Source organism: Macaca thibetana, chromosome 2, assembly GCF_024542745.1.
Source record: "Macaca thibetana thibetana isolate TM-01 chromosome 2, ASM2454274v1, whole genome shotgun sequence".
NCBI lineage: Eukaryota > Metazoa > Chordata > Mammalia > Primates > Cercopithecidae > Macaca > Macaca thibetana.
Window position 1 is genome coordinate 37639768 of NC_065579.1, and position 13948 is coordinate 37653715.

Here is a 13948-nt window from a genome sequence, read left to right on the forward strand (position 1 = left end):
TTTTTACTAAAGTAGTGGATTAAACAATTCCATGAGTACTAAACGGAAAAATCAGTCTCCTCTCATCTCCCCTACCCCATTCTTTTCCCTAACACTTTTTACCTGTTTCGTAGATATACTCCCATTTTTTGAATTGTATGCTTAATGTGTTTTATTGATGTCAATTTAGATATTGCCTTTTGACTTCCCTTTATCAATGCTGAGGATTTGGATCTCTTGCCCCTTTCTATATTTTTCCTCTTCTGTTATTTTGCTAATATCTTTCACTCTATGTATTATATATCTCTGTGTTAATTTTATACATATGATTTTTGATATCTACATATATATAATACAGAATGTATATTCATTCACTTTAACATATATTTACAACTTTTAAAAAAAATCTAGCATGTTTAGATTATTATAGCTATAGAACCTTCCTTCGTCCCTCCCTCCTTCCCTCCTCCCTCCCTCCCTCCCTCCCTCCCTCCCTCCTTCCTTCCTTCCTTCCTTCCTTCCTTCCTTCCTTCCTTCCTTCCTTCCTTCTCTCTTTCTCTCTTTCTTTTCTTCCTTCTCTCTCTCCCTTTCTCTCTTTCTCTGTTTCTTGATGGGGTCTCACTCTGTTGCCCTATCTGGACTGCAGTGTCCTAGTCCCAGCTCACTGCAACTTCTGCCGCCTGGACTCAAATAATCCTCCTGCCTCAGCCTCCAGAGTAGCTGGGACTACAGGTGTGCGCCACCATGCCTGGCTAAATTTTGTATTTGTTGTAGAGACAGGGTTTCTCCATGTTGTCCATGCTGGTCTTGAACTCTTGGGCTCAAGTGATCTGACTGCGTGGACTTCCCAAAGTGCTGGGATTATAGGCATGAGCCACTGCATCCAGCTGCAACTATTTTTCAATGCTTAGCCAAGTAGAGTTAAACATTATTATTTTCTTTCTCTTGTACTTTTTTCCACAAAGTCAATCAAATTTGTATTATAATAACAAATATTATTTTCCAAATGCTCAGATGGTTCAGTTGATCTCCCAGCTCCTTCCTGAAGCCTCTGTTCAAAAGTATGCTTGAAAGGTAAATGTTTTATATCCTCACCTCTCTGAAAATACGATTATTCTACCCTTATCTTTTGTTGATTGGCTGGGTATGATGTCTAAGTTAAAAATCATTTTTCCTCCAAAATTTGAATATATTGATTTGGCTTCTTCTGCTTGTCAGTGCTTGTTGGGATAGTCAGTGACATTTCGATTTTCCTTATTTTGTTTTTGGGTTTGGTTTGATTTTCTTTGCTGGAAGCATTTAAGTTCTTCTCTTTTATTCCTGAAATTCTGAAATTTCATGCTGCTTCTGCTTCTGCTTCTGCTGCTTCTGCTCCTTCTTCTTCCTCTTCTTCTTCTTCCTCTTCCTCTTCCTCTTCCTCTTCCTCTCCTTCTCCTTCTCCTTCTCCTTCTCCTTCTCCTTCTCCTTCTCCTCTCTCCTCCTCCTCCTCCTCCTCCTCCTCCTCCTCCTCGCCTGGGTACTGCACAAGTATTTCAGTCTGGAGTTTGGTGTCCTTTTATCTGATAAAATTTATTTTAGTGCTTTTTGGATAACTGCTATCCCTTTTACCAGTTATCTTTCTCAAACTCTTGTTAGTAAGATATGAGACTTCCCGTATGGATTCTTTTATTTATTTATTTTTAAATATCTTTTTTCTATCACTGATATTTTTGTTCTTTTTTTAGGTCATTTCTCCAACTTCATCATACAACTATTTTATTGATTTGTTTTTATATTAGCTTTTATTTTTATTTTCTAAGACATTTATTTTCATGGCATCCTGTTTTTCTTTCATGAGTGCAATATTGTTCCATCTCTCTGACGATATTTATTCTAGTTTTAGACATTTTCTTCAATTATCTGCTTTGCTTCTTTTTCTTCTGAATCCTCTGTTTGTAGGTTTTGTTATCTCAGACTGCAGGCTTAAAAAAGTGTATCTGAGCACCCAGGCCATCTCTTCATATTTTAGTGTGAGGCACTGAAAGGTGATCAGCGGCTCTATGTGAGTGGCAGGGGCTGATTGATGAATGGGTGCCATTGTTGGGTGGTCAGATGGCAAGATGATCACTTCTCTCAAGTTAGTATCCAGAGATCTTTTCTCAGATGCCGTACAGTTTTTAAGGAGAAGATTTCTCTAATCACTGAATTTTATTTATTCATTTGTTTGGGGCGTGCTCCATCCCCTGCTTCCCAGAACTGTGCCTTTGAGGAGTTCCAGTGACAAAGAAGCTCATATAGCCCCTCCAGAGACATGAAAATTGTGGCCATTTCTCAAAGTCAGTGTCTACTCCTCTCTTCGAAAATGTATACAGACCTCTTGTGTGCTGAGTCTTCCTCCCAGTGCTCTTTGTCCAGGGGTAGTTTACACCTTTCCTATTCTTTATTGTCATTGCAATGGGATTCCAAAAAGCAGCAAAGAGAAGCATGTTTGAGTCAGAGCTTTGAATGCAGATGACATTAGTGATAAAAGTCTGTCTGCCTGAAGAATGACTAGCACTATGAGCAGTGACCACCACAATAGCTGATGGACTTCAGTGAAGGATTCAGTTTGTGTTGGGATAGAGCAGCATGGGGAAATTCCTTTCCTGCCAATGTGACAGTCAGGGTAGATTCTGGAATTGTTTACGGTGGGTTCGCCTTAAAGACAGAGAGACAGTCTCAGAGAGCCCAGGCCATGGCCATCCTGAAGAAAGGGTAGCATGCACCTTGTGTGGAAGGTCAGCTCCTTTTGGGGACCCATGCCTTGCCTTTACAGCTAATAGAGTCTCCAGAATCAACCAGTCAACCCACACCTGTAGGAAGCACATAGGCAACTGTTCTCTCTGATATGTGTATTCACTGGTTCTCAATCCTCCTGGCTCTAAAGCGGGGAAATGTTTCAGCATTCTGGGGCCTGTGGCTGTGAAAAACAACGTGCACATGCATTTGGAGAGTCTAGGAAAGTTACCACTATTCATCGAGGACCTACTGTGCACAGGCATAGCATTAGGGATTCCACAGAGGTAAATTCTTCATAATGGATTTTGATGCCCTCCTAGGAAGATGGGAGATAACAAGAGCCATCCTTAAGGATATCCAGGGTAGTATCTTAAAAAATGAGAAACTGCAGTTTCTGAATAAATTGTTTGCAAATAGGTTGAGAGACAGAACCAGGAAATGAAGACTAATAAGTTAACTCTTTCCTATTGCATGGAGAAGGCACCATCCAAGTCCAATGTACCCCTGCCCTGGCCTCTGAAAGCTGAATAATGTGTCACAGATTCAGAGAATTTTGTTGCTGGAAGGGGCCCCAGAGGTTCTAGCAAAATGCCTCCCTTTGTAGATCCTGCTGCAGAGGAGCTATCGTGCTGCACGCTTTCCCTCACACCATTAGTGTCAAACCTTCGTCAATATTTAAACATTCATTATTCAGAATTTCATTTCTCTGCTTCTCTTTTTTTTAAAACTCTGAGAAGGAAAGAAAAACAAGGTTAGCAACTGTATCCTGTATTTCTTCAGGAAAGAAATGAGCCACTTCAAAGCTGAGCTGATTTACTGGATAAATATATATTTAGGCATTTGGGGACTTTAAATGTATATGATTTACCAGAGAAATAGGGGGCATCCTTCAGAATCCACTATGCAAAGATATATTGACACAATTTCGACTGTATGGTTATGTCTCTGATAAATCAGCCTGCCTCCCTCAGACCTTCATGGTCCACTGGAGATAAAATATGCACCTCCCGTTCAGGGAGGGCAAGGGGCAGGCGGACTTCAAAGTATAGCCAAGTCTGCCTGGGAGGATCTCACAGGAAAAGGTCCTGTGCAGCACCAGAGGCTAGATCTGGGAATCACGTGTGAGGGCTGCAGGCTCTTGACTGTGCATCTGTAAACAGTTTCTGACTGCTGTGAGAGGCAGGTGCTGTCTACCTGGGGGAGGATTAGAGGCTAAAAGCCATGCAGGAAACTGGACAGGTGGATTGTGACGAATTGATAGCTAAATCTTGCACTTTAGTGTCTAGACAAGATTCGGTCTCAAGTCACAGCCGCAGGGACTCTGGACAAGTCCTGCCATGTGGCTCTGCCTGGGGGGCTCTGCCAAGGCAGCTGTCATGGCTCCCAGAGGCAGGCACTTTCTAAGGTTCCCACCTGGGACCCTGTGAATGCTCAAGTAGGTGGGGACCCCAGCCTGTAGCTGACTTGTAAGTGCAGCACTTTATTGCCTGGAAGCCTTTTGAAACCTTTCTGGGTGTAGATCCTACAGGATAGCCTCTGCCTGTAGGACCCAAATAGGATGCACAGCCAGAGGAAGGAGGACAACGGACAAGGAGGCTGTCATCTGGAGCTGAAGAAAGATACAGAGTATGAAAGGCTGAGAAGAAAGCTGAGTGCTCACATGCTACCCAGGCTGGAGAAATCTTGCGGCGCACTCCTTCCTTCTGCCAGCTTATAGCCATTTCTAGGGCCAGCTTCCTCCGTTGCTACATTCCAAACTCATGCTTCTAACTCAGTGGGATTTTGGAGTCACATGGCCTTAGCCTAGGGTTCTGCTGCCCACACAAAGTGGGCATGGGTTGTGCCGAACAACTCCCCTGCTTCCCTCTCCTGTCTTGTATCCATTGCTCCTTAGGGAGGCTGCACCAAAACCTGCCATCACCCCTGCTTAGGGGTCTTGTTTCCCTTGTCCGCAGGGCTTCACCTTCAGCCTTTTTCTACTGAAAGAAACTGGCTTCTACCCACAGAGTTGAGATTTTGCTGCCTACTTCCACAGAAGGAGAAGGTAGACTTGCACGGGGGAAAAAAGAACATTCTCTTATTCCAAGCCAGTATTTCCAATAATTACATGCAATGGTAAATAGAATTGGGAAAAGTGAATTACCTTTAATTAGGGAGTCTTTTATACTTAAAGTACATCCTAGGGAGCACATCCCTGAGTAATTAGAGGAGGAGGCTGAAATCCAGCGTGTTCTGTTTTGGGGCTTGGAATCCCACGAGGACCCTTCTGCTCATCAGCACAGTCCCTCTCGTACTCATCTGCATGGGTCTGGCTTCTGTTTCTGGGAAAGGCTGGACAGCTGGAGACCTACTGTCCACTGGCCTTGAGATACTACTCCAGCACCTCTTGCCACTGCACATATCCTTACATGATGCATTTGTCATAGACCATTCCACAACATATGAGCTTGTGGCAGGGTCAGGTGACTGGCCCATGTGGAGGCCTGTCTGTAACATGCCAGCACTGCTATACCACCAAAAAGACAAGTTTGGTCCCTAGGGTGGTTGGCTGATGGGATTTGCCAAAGTATCTGGTCTAGCCAGGTCCCCAGGTTTGAGGAAAAGAGGGGTGTAAGTGTATGGAAATCCTCTTTGGAGCGAACATTCATTTATCTACCTCTCCATTCATTTTTCCTTCCATCCACTCGTCTCTCCATCCTTTCACTATTTCCACATGCATCCACTTAGTACTTTCCAGTGGCTGCCAGGCTTTGGTCTAAATACTGAGGACAGAGAGGTAAGAAGCCGCTTCTGACCCCAGGAGCCTATGGTTGGGTGAGAAGACAGAGGAGGCTGTCGGCATAGGTAGCACAGCAAGGCCCGTGAGGTGCTATCTCTGGAGAACTAGAGCCTCAGGCCCATATCGTAACTACTGGGGGAGGGTGATGCCACAGAGGACTGAGGCCAGTGCAACCAAGCAGCTGGGGCCTGCTTGAATTGGACAGGGAGAAAATTAATCAGGGAAGTGGTGGAATTGGCATATACGCATTCAAACTGGTCAGGATGGAGGAGGCAGGTCTGCATGGCCTGTGAGGTCAGCTGACCCCTCACTGTTTTCCCATTCTGTGCTGTCTTCACCATGTGGGTGCTCTGCAGTGTACAGGCTACTATACCCTGAGACTGAGAGAGATGGGCACCTGCAGGCCTGCACAGTTCAAGTGTTGCTGTCTTCTACGTTAACTTCACCCTTCAGACCTGTGGAGGGTCTTCCTAGCTCAGTCACCATGAAAGCATGACTGATGGGTGTTCTGGCCTTCACCTTCTTCTGAACTGTTGTATAAGCGTGGGATAGGTTCCTTAACCTCTGTGATCAGTCGGGTCCTATGTCTATTTAGGATATTTCTAGAATATCTAGCAGCTAGATCAGCTGGGTCAACAGGGAGCTAGGTCAGGAAACCCAAATGTGGAAACCGTATCTCAGATCTGTGGATGGTGGCAGTGGACTGATGTGTCTGGGTTCCAGGGTTGCAGAGGTTTACAAAAGTGAGCAGTGGGGCTTGACGAGCAGTCCTGATGTGGCTATTAGGACAGCTTTCTGCTCTCCTGATTGATTGATTCAGGCAGCCGAATACCCGGCCAAGTGGGCAGGACCAGAGCAATGGGATGGTAACTAGACTACAGAGAAGATAGATGGATTGTTGTTCTTTAATCAGGCATTCTTTCAAGGCACAGGGAACATCTTGACCTGGGATATCGCCACCCTCACCCCAGGCCCAGTAATGAGAGAATTAGCACATGCTGAGGAGCTAGAGTAACTGCTCAGGCTTGGAAGCAAAATAGAGGGTTTTCTGTGCAGCAAATCACTTTGAAACTGAATCTCCTTACTCCAGATGCACACTGAAAATGAAAAGTCTGGTTTTTGTTTCAAATCTCCAAGAGACAGGAAGAATACTGGGATCAGACTCTGGCCTCTGGGGAGGATTTGATAGAATGCTCCCTGGTCTTGGCCTTGAAAACTGGAGGAGGTTCAAATCCTCAGGGAGACATCCCTTGAGGACAAATGCTTTGTACAGGAAAGCACTCGTTAGATATGTACTGGAGAAAATGACTGGTTTTGCATGAATTTAGCTTTTAAAGGTCACTAGCATTAGCTCCCAACATAAAAATGTTGGAAGGGATTTAGAAATCACATAGACCAAGTCCATTTGACAGAAGGGGAGACTGGGGTCCAGAGAGTTTAGGTGACTTACCTATGACCAGGGACACCATTGATTTACCATCTATCTCCCCACCTCCCATCAGTGATGCTTTCTGTATAATGGTAGAAAAGGAGTAAATGGCATTAGGAGATACCTAATGTAAATGATGAGTTAATGGGTGCAGCACACCAACATGGCACATGTATACATATGTAACAAACCTGCACGTTGTGCACATGTACTCTAGAACTTAAAATATAATAATAAAAAAAAGTAAATAAATAAATAAATAAAATTAAAAAAAGAAAAGGAGTAAATGAACCAGCTAAAAGTTTGCATTGTATCTTAGATCCACTTTGGATAAAAGTCTTATTACTGAACAAGCCAAGAGGTCCAAGATTAAAATGGAGGTTTCATGATTTCTGCGTTGAGTGGGTACTAATTAATCTATGTTCTTTGAGTGGTGAATTTTATTAAACCAGGTTTTCTCTGCCCCCTCAGACATTGATTGGTTAAATGACTTACCAAAGAAATTTGCAGGAAATCTGCAGTTAGTGTTAGAATTGGTGTGCCCCATATTAGGCTCTACCCTTTTCTTATCCCAGTCATTGTTTACCTACCAGATCTCCCACAGGAATGTGTGGGCTTATCACAGAGCTCAGGTGTGACCCCTTCCTGCAAGTTTGCTTCTCCCTATCCTCACTGAAGTAAGGTGTGAGGGACAAGTTAGCCATCTGTAGCTCCAGTGAATAGTGTAAGCTCCACTGGGGTAGCCTCCCTAAGTCCTGCTGATATAACATGTGTGAGTTTACTTTTCACCGGTGGTGGGGTAGGGATGACAGAAAATTGTTTGACACATATCCAAAGGAGAGATGGTGCCCACTTCTCCTCCCTTTGAATCTGGGCTGGCCTGTAATTATTTTGACCAATGGACTGTGGCAAAATAGCACTTTACCAGTTCCAAGTCTTGCCTTTAACAGCATGTGCTGCTTCCTCTTTGGTCAGTTCTTGCCCCGAGTAAACATGTATATCCTGCTCCTCTGCAAGAGGGGAGTACATAGAGAATCCCTGAAACTTCAGGAAGAGAGAGAGAGGCCCGGTCTGGCAGCTGACGCTGTCAAGGTGCCAGGTTGCTGAGTTGGGCCATTTTGGCTCCTGCAGACCCCCCCCCAGCCACCAACTGAGTACATTGAGGGACCCTAGTCCATGCCACATGGAACAGAAGAGTTCCGCTACCAATTACCAACCTCTGTCTGAGTTCCTGACCTGCAAAATCTTTGTAACAGAAATTTTGAGTTTGGAGTCAAGTTTCTTGGGTTTGAATCCAAACTCTGCCACTTACTTGCTGTGTGTTCTCAGGCAAATGCTGTTCATCTCTGAATCTGGGTTCCACCATCCGTATCTGGGGTAATACTACTTTCCTTTCAGGAGATTCTAGATGCATACACCATAGTGTGGTATAAAGGGCGTGGCACATGGTAGGTGTGCAATAAGCCCAAGCTGATCTTTGGAATTTTCTCAGCCACCCAGAATTCTGTCAGGCAGGAATAGCTCCCCACATGCAGTGTGACATCCTCAGAGCAGCCCCTGGCTTGTCCTCTTGGGGACCTGCAGCGTTGGGAAGGATGGGCCATGCAGAGACACAGAGCCCTGGGGTTGGGGGGCATTTGGTAAAACAGGCCCAACCCTGACCTGCAGGAGTGCAGGACTGACACTGGATTTGTAGGCGAGACACACCTGCATCCACATGCGTGTTTGTGTGCCCTTGCACAGACATGTGCACACATCAAAGGGAAGGAGAAGGGGCTGCTGTTGAGGATGTTCAGCTCAATAAACATGGCTGTGAGGGGTCCTGAAGCCAGGAGCTGTGAGAACTCAGGGAATCATGTCACAGCCCTGGCGGGTCACTGCTCTGCCCGGCCTCAAAGATATCGCAAGAGAAAGCTCTTTCTAAACTGTAAAGCATTCTATGTGTGCAAGGCATTATTCTTAATAGCATGACAAGGAGGAGGAGGAGATAGAGGAAGTGGATGAGGAGAAATCCGCCTGAAACCGCCTGATAACAATTTTACATCTATAATTCCTTCCCCTTCCTACCACATCGGAATTTTATGGGGGATTAGTGAGCGTCCAGCTGCAGAAGGCCTGGAGCCCCTTAGGAAAGGCTCAGCTAGGACTTTATTTAATGAATCCCCTTAGAGGGGATTTTCTTTTGTGGTGAAAAGTTCCCTGCTGGTAAGGGATATATTCCACCACCTGGGGCCTCTTCCCTGGACTCCTGTAAACCAGAAGAGCAGGGATGCATCCGCTCTGCAGTGTGTAGTGGTGGGCGTGCTAGCCAACATCCTGAGAACTTTCAGCCTGCTATTCTATTTTCTCTCTTCTTGTTTTTGCCTCAGAGAGAATAGCTCCCAGAGCTTTCAATCCCCCAGCCCTCCCCCAGACCATAATGTGGTACTCCCTGGAGTTCATTTGTCTGGCTCAGTACCAGTGGGATGCTGGGAGGCACAGTGTCTGGGGGGCCTTCTGTGACCCGTGGAAGTGTGAGCTGTGATGCTGGTGTTCATGGCCTTCCTATAAAGATACTCCTCACATGGGGTTCCTCAAATGCAGGTATTCCAACTACATTTGTGCAAAGAACCCCAAGGTCTCACTCTCTCCCGACAGCCCTGGGCAGGTTCACCCCTATGAAAAGGAAAAGGAAGGTCCAAACTGCTGAGTACTATGGGCCAGAAGGTAGAGACTTGAAGCCTGAGATTTGAGACCCCAAATAGGCTAGGGTTGCTAGCTAAAATATAGGATGCCAAGTTAGATTTGAATTTTAGAGAAACAATGAATTTTTTTTAGTATAAGTACATCCCTGTTTTAGTCATTTTGTGCTGCTATAAAGGAATACCACAGACTGTGTAATTTATAATAAACACAAATTTGTTGACTCATGTTTCTGAAGGCTGGGAAGTTTAAGACTGAGGGGCCACATCTGGGGAGGGCCTTCTTGCTGCATCATCCCATAGTGGAAAGCAGATGGGCAAAGAGAGGGCACCTGCACACGAGAGAGAGAGAGGGAGAGCGCACACACAAGAAGGGATTGAACTTGTGCTTTCATTTATTTATTTTTTGAGACAGAGTTTCACTCTTTCACCCAGGGTGGAGTACAGTGGCATGAACATGGCTCACTGCAGCCCCAACCTCCTGGGCTCAAGTAGTCCTCCCACCTCGGCCTCCCAAGTAGCTGAGACTACAGGCCTGCACCACCATGCCAGCTAACTTGTTTGTATCTGTTTGTAGAGACGAAGTTTTGCCGTGTTGTCCAGGCTGGGCTCAAGCTCCTGGACTCAAATGATCCAACTGCCTCAGCTTCCTAAAGTGCTGGTACTATGGTATGAGCCACCAAACCTGGCTTCATCTTTTTATAGGGAACCCACTTCTGTGATAATATCCTTAATCTGTTCATGAGGGCGGAGCCCTTATAGCCTAATCACCTCTCATTTGGCCCCACTTCTCAACACTGTTACATTGGGAATTACATTTCCAAAATATGCTTTTCGGGAGACACATGCAAACCTTAACAGTCTCAAATGGAGTTTTCACAAAGAATAGCATTTTAGCATAAGTATGACCCATGAAATATTTAGGACATGCATGTATGAGTATATGAAAAAAAATTCACTGTTTGTCTGAAATTCCAACTCAACTGAGTGTCCTGTATTTTTATTTGCTAAATCCAGCAACCACCCTGCCGAGGAGGGCTGCCTCTCCTGCAGTGCTGGTGGTCTGGGTCTTGCTTATTGAGCTGAGTTTGTCGAGTTTGCAGGGCAGCCTTCACTGGGCTGATTGTTTCCTCTTGAAAAATCTACTTGCACTGAGGTTGGTGACTCTAGGTAGGTAAGGTGCTGCCTTATTATCTGGTCTGTCCAAACAACAAGCTCATTCTTTAACTGATCACAAGAAATTCTCATGACTCATCCTCTAAGACCCCTTTCTAAAGCGTGTATTTATTTATTTTTATTTTTTATTTTTTTGAGACAGTCTCCATCTGTCGCCCAGGCTGGAGTGCAGTGGCATGATCTTGGCTCACTGCAACCTCCACCTCCCAGGTTCAAGCAACTCTTGTGCCTCAGTCTCCCAAGTAGCTGAGACTACAGGCGTACGCCACCATGCCTGGCTAATTTTTTGTATTTTGGGTAGAGACAAGTTTTGCCATGTTGCTGAGGCTAGTCTTGAACTCCTGAGCTCAAGCAATCCACCTGCCTCGGATTCCCAAAGTGCTGGGATTACAGGTGTGAGCCATTGTGCCCAGCTCTTAAAGTATTTAAACAGCTCCCTATATCAAACTGCAAATGCCAGACTATTGAATTTAAAGAAGTCCATTCCTAGGATTTTATTTTCTTGTGGATATCTTACACACATATCAAAATAATTATAATAATAATAATGTGGGCTATCTGAGCCCCTAAATAGTTTGGTACTTTTCTCTGTAATCTTCTGTTAGAAAGCCAGGTTCAGGCTTAATCAAGGCTGTAGTTGGGGTCTCCATCATTCCCAAATCTCAATTTCAGAGTGAGAAGCCCTCCATGAAAAATGTCTGTGGGTTCGATGCCTTCCTGGGGTGGAAGTCTGGAGTGAAGTCTCTCGCCAGCTTGAGCTCTTCTGTCTTCCTCCCTATTCCTTTCCATACCATCTTCTCTGCTTCGATTATCAAGGAGAAGGCCTCACTGACCTCCCTGTCAGGGAATCACCTGTTTCTGTGTCTTGTTTGTGACTCCCTGAGGATTCCCTGCACCTGGTGCTCCCTCCTCTCCTCCACATAAGGTCCTGCTCCATCCTGATACAGACATTCCTAAGATGTGTTCCTTTAGCGGAAGACTCTTGCATCCATAGAAATGCAGCTGCCTCTTCCATGGATGACACCTTCACAAATTATTTCCCATGCTAATGCTTGGGAAGGAAGAAGCAGGACAGAAGCTGACCTGCCTATTCCCTGAGTCCTGGAGGTAAGAGGTCAATGAAGGAGAGGCACTGAGGTCAGGCCATGTTGGCCTCTCAATGATCTTCACACAGCCCTGCCATGGAGCCTCCTGAAGCCTCCACTCTTGGCAGGGGTCTGAATGTCAGGGCTGGGCTAATGAGAGAACAAATAGGACAGGCACTGATTAGCAGGCAGAGTTTGTATAATCAATGTCCCGAACCGTACATTTATCAGAAAATAGATTCTAATTAAAACTAAATTTGACTCACTTACAAATGACTAACTTAAGGGGAATAAAAAGATTTGCCTCTATTTATTGCAGCTCCCCAGGATGTGAAGGGGCAGACGTTTCTGTATATGTCACAAGCGTAGTGGGAGGATCCTGATGCTTTGTGGGGAGTATGGTGGCTGCATTGTTAGTGTAGCAGATAAAGGGAATGGAAGTCATCAGAAGGCAAGACCATCTCCTGAGGGTTTGCAAGTGTGGCCAAGCCATGCTTTCCTGGCAGAGAGTGGCTCTGCCTACATCTGCCCTAAGGGACCAGTCCATGTGGTAAAGGCTAGTATCCAGTCCTCAGCAAGCAGAGCAATTTCAGCTCTTCTTTGCAGCACTCTGGGTGCTGCTGACTAGCGTGCTGCAAAGAAGAGAGGTTAAGAACACCAGCTTCATGGTCAGACAGAACCAGTTCATAATCCCAATTCTGCTTACTTATTTTTGACTGTGTAATATGGAGCCCTCTGCTTCACCTCTCTAGGTCTTAGTTTCCTGGCCTCAAATGGAGGCAAAATTACAACTTGTTTCATAGGGTTGTTGGAAAGATTAAACAAGCACAATGTCTATTCTTGAGCAAATGCTTAATAAATGACACTGATTGTTCTTAGAAAACATATTAACTAGGTCTGTAATATCCTAACATATTTGGTTGTTTTTAAAGGGATGTCTTTAAAGCTAAAATAAACTGCCTACTCATTTTGACTGTATGTGAGTACTCTTAGCTGATGTATTATAGCATAGAAATGTTTTTTCTAAATTTTTTTCTTCCATAGTTTCACCTTTTGTATTTTCTTTGTTTGAGGCTTTTAATGTTTTCAGGCATCTAAGAATCAAGGCTGAATATGAACAAGATAGGTTTAGGAGATGCCTGAGAAGTGCCAAGGAATTTAATGCTGCTATAGCATGGTGGTCAAAGTGTGCCCACAGACCCCTGGGAGATCCTGTCAGGGTGATCTACAAGGTCAAAACTGTTTTCACAATAACACTTAGAGATGCCATTGCCTGTTTCGGTGCATTGACATTTGTGTGGAAGGTGTGAAAGCATTGATAGGTAAAGTTTTGTTCTGTCTGGCTATGAAACCAGTATTGCAATGACACCAAAATGCACGAGTAGTCATTGCTATCCTTCACACCAGTCACTGAAAAAAAAAAAGAAAAGAAAAGAAAAAAGAAAAAGAAAGCAAATTTTGCTTAAGGATGTCTTTGTCATTGATGAACTAGTAAGGTTAGTTAGTGTGTGATTAAATTTTTATCCTTGAATCCTTTTGACATTCTGTGTGATAAAATGGTAAGTTCAAATAAAATACTTTTGCCACATACTGTGGTATCATAGTTGTTGCAAGGAAAAGCACCCATGTGATTGAGTTGCAAGCTGAACTAGCCAATTATTTTCATGTAATATTATTTTTCCTGAAATAACAATGAACATACATAAGCTGTGGGTATTCAGACTTGGATATTTGGAGGATATTTTTGTGAAAATAAAGGGAGTGAGTTTATCACTCCAAAGCAGACAACTGAAAGTGTTTGTTGCAAATGATTAAATTTGAGTTTTCAAGTGAAAATTGGAGCTTTGGGAAACTTGACAGCTTCCCACTATCTAACAGCTGATATTAATGAATATGGGTTTTCCATACTTCATGTGTCCACATTCAGAAGAGTTACGTAATTAGGTGTACTGATATTTGCCAAATGACCAATGTATGATGTGACCAAATCAAGCCAGAGGTAAAAGTTCTATTGGAAGTTCAAAATAGATAAATGTATTTTAATGCAATATTAATGCAAAAC

The 13948-nt window shown here is 44.2% G+C and overlaps 2 protein-coding genes across 3 annotated transcripts in view; one reads left to right on the forward strand and one right to left on the reverse strand.

Annotated features, from left to right (window-relative positions):
- Positions 1-13948, reverse strand: part of ANAPC13 (anaphase promoting complex subunit 13) — a 1014760-nt gene that overhangs the window by 540656 nt on the left and 460156 nt on the right. The window contains exon 1 of one of the 2 annotated variants that reach the window (XM_050779671.1): positions 8078-8089. The exons of the other annotated variant lie outside the window; for it this stretch is intronic. The gene's annotated coding sequence lies outside the window, so the exon portion shown is untranslated. Of the gene's footprint in view, positions 1-8077; positions 8090-13948 lie in introns of those variants that run through there. 2 annotated transcript variants of the gene reach the window in all.
- EPHB1 (EPH receptor B1) overlaps positions 1-13948 on the forward strand; it is a 456164-nt gene that overhangs the window by 231457 nt on the left and 210759 nt on the right. The gene's annotated exons all lie outside the window — the stretch shown is intronic.